Source organism: Nansenia antarctica (assembly GCF_963989245.1).
Source record: "Nansenia antarctica genome assembly, chromosome: 15".
NCBI lineage: Eukaryota > Metazoa > Chordata > Actinopteri > Argentiniformes > Microstomatidae > Nansenia > Nansenia antarctica.
Genome location: NC_137685.1, coordinates 31781298 through 31784116, shown reverse-complemented (window position 1 = coordinate 31784116; position 2819 = coordinate 31781298).

The window sequence follows — 2819 nt, the reverse complement described above, 5'->3', positions numbered from 1 at the left end:
GCAGGAGAGGAATAGAGATAGGGAGATGAGAACATGAGCCATACAAAAACAGATGGTTATGTTAACTACAATCTCCACTTCAAGGGGAAATCTGGGATTTTTAAATAACTTTTAAGTTATTGATATACGGCCATTGTTTCTTGACAAATGTAACTTCTAAATGTCTCATGAGCGTAATTTAACTGTCTTATCCCATCAGAACCACAAATATCAACTTGTTTTACTTAATTGTTTGAGAGGTTACATTCCTCCAGCCCCATCCCTTTAGCTGTTTACCAAATAACGTGGAGAGGATAACACTTTGTTATAGATTACTGCAATCACTGTCAATGTTTGCTTCTCAGTGGAGGTGGTGGTGAGAATGATGTGAGAACATAATGTGGGGACTCTAAAACTCCAGGTCAGATGTGTTACTGAGAAGAAATTATATCTGGCTTGGCCAGAGAGAGGAGAGGAAGAAGATGAGAGAGAGAGAGCTCTAAATGGGAAATAAGAGCCTTAGCAGTGGAGGCAGAAATCAGAGGTACAATTGATACCATTGATACCATTCAAGCCATTACAATGAGCCAGTCCTCCGATTTCTACCTCCACCAGCCTCCACAGTTCAAATCCCATCTGGGGGCAAAGGCACAGTGCTGCTGATGTGTCTTTGGGAGCGCTACGCTGACTCTGAACTGCAGCCAGTCAGCACATAAGACCATAAGCCTCCCCTGAGCCAGTCACTTCAGTCATTTCAGAGTCACTCCTGTTCACATCGCGTCTTCTGAAGTCAGGACACCGAGGATAAACGATAGGAGGCTTGGCCTGAGAGAAGAGAGAAACAAGAAGAGAGAGAGAGAGAGAGAGAGAGAGAGAGAGAGAGGGCTCAACAAGGGCTCTAAGTGTGAAAGAAGAGCTGGAGTCATTTCAGTCCTCTCTCTCAACAGCTCCAGACGGGATGGTCCCGGGGTCTGAGGCCTAGTCTCAACATCCGCCTGACGTCCTCCTGGCCCTGGCTTCAGACACCTGGTCAGCTCTGGGAGAACCAGCCACCAAACAGACACCCGACACACTGCCAACACCCAACACGTCCAGCACTCACTAGGCTCGGCTCCAAATCCCCAAACTAGCATACCACAAAGGACAAAGCAATGACTTGGCCAAGCAGTCTAAGCGATATGCTCATATGAACAATGGAACACAGCCATAGTCATCTATAGTATGCGTTCGGCTAATAGGACTCTATCTCCCACATCCGCTATCGAGGAAACTCGACCCTGGCGAACACGAGGACCAGCTCTCAGACACTAATCCCCCCCCTGAGATGACTTCCAGGGTCCACAGACACTGTGGCTGCAGCGGGGAGTTGTTACGCAACGTATGGACCTCGAGGTGCTGGTTCTGGCCATGTGCCATGGTGATAGTGGGCTGAGGTTCTGATGTGCTGACTAAGAGTAAAAACATGACTCAGGGCCATGGAGGAAAAAGACAAGAGAATAAAATTAAAGATGATGATGATGATGATGTTGATGAAAAGGTCAAGTTTAATTGAGTAATCCAACTGATCCAAATTTCAGCAGGTCAATGACTTCATCTTCCAGCTGCTGGGAGAGTGTCAGAAGGAACCGGTTCGTCACGGCGATGAGAACAACACGTCAAATCACCAACGAGGAAAGGAAATGACTGAGAGGTCAAACAACCCCGGGTCAAACAGCCATGAAGTTCACGTAAATAAATCGTAAAGGGCAGGTGGGGAACCAGGAAGCTTGTCCCTTCTCCCTCTCCCTTCTGAGAAGTGTGAGACACGGACGTTTTTGGCAGATGACCAGACGATTTTGAGACGCCCCCGTGCCCCCTATTCCCCCTGACACCCCCCCACCCTCTCACACTGCTTAATCTCCCCGCAATAATTCCTTAACACGCCGTGCAGTGTGTCTAACAGCGCAAGACTCACTCTCCTCTGTCTGTGTGATTGCCTCCGCTCGCGTACAAAGACACCTTGTCTGAGAGGATTAACAGATTCCCCATAGGGGGGGGGGGGGGGGGGGCACAGTGAGGGGTCAATGAGTCTCACCGGACCCCCGGGGTCCCACAAGACGAGCAGGTGTCATAGCACAGGCTCAGCCTCCGAGAGAGGAGGAGGAGGAGAAGAAGAAGAAGAAGAAGACGAAGACGAAGAAGAAGAAGAAGACAGGAGGTCCAAATCAAAACAGAAGCAGGCCTCCCATCCCCATGCCAGCGTTTGTTTAGGCTGTGTGTCGATCTGTTTAACCCCCGACAGAGAGAGACAAGAGAGAGAGAGAGAGAGAGAGAGAGAGAGAGAGAGAGAGAGAGAGAGAGAGAGGAGAGAGAGAGAGAGGGAGAGAGAGAGAGGGGAGTCGAGTTGCGGTAAGTCGCAGGCACACAAAAGCCCTGACTCTCCGCCCGCTACCGTCTCTGTTTGCGTTGGGTAATTGGTACGCGCGGAGCGCACACAGCACTGTATTTTGAAGCAGCAAATCATGTTTTGCTTCGCAGAGGAATGTGTCAAATCAAAGGGCTCTGGCAACAGTCAGGACGAGCCAGAGGAGCTTTGTCAGGTAGTCCTCATCCACAAACATGGCTGCAGAAAAAAACTATCTAATTATGTTTTGCATAACATTTCCAGGGCCTGTACAATTAGGACAAGCACACACACTCTCCGGAATGATAAGCTTCAGGAGGAGCTGAACGGGAATACCCTTGAGGAGATATGCGGTATGTTCCCAAGTGGGAGGTGGCAAACAGTAAAACTGGATAAATAATAAGATCTTCTGGGAGTGTCAGACACATCAGAGAGAGAGAGAGAGAGAGAGGAGGAG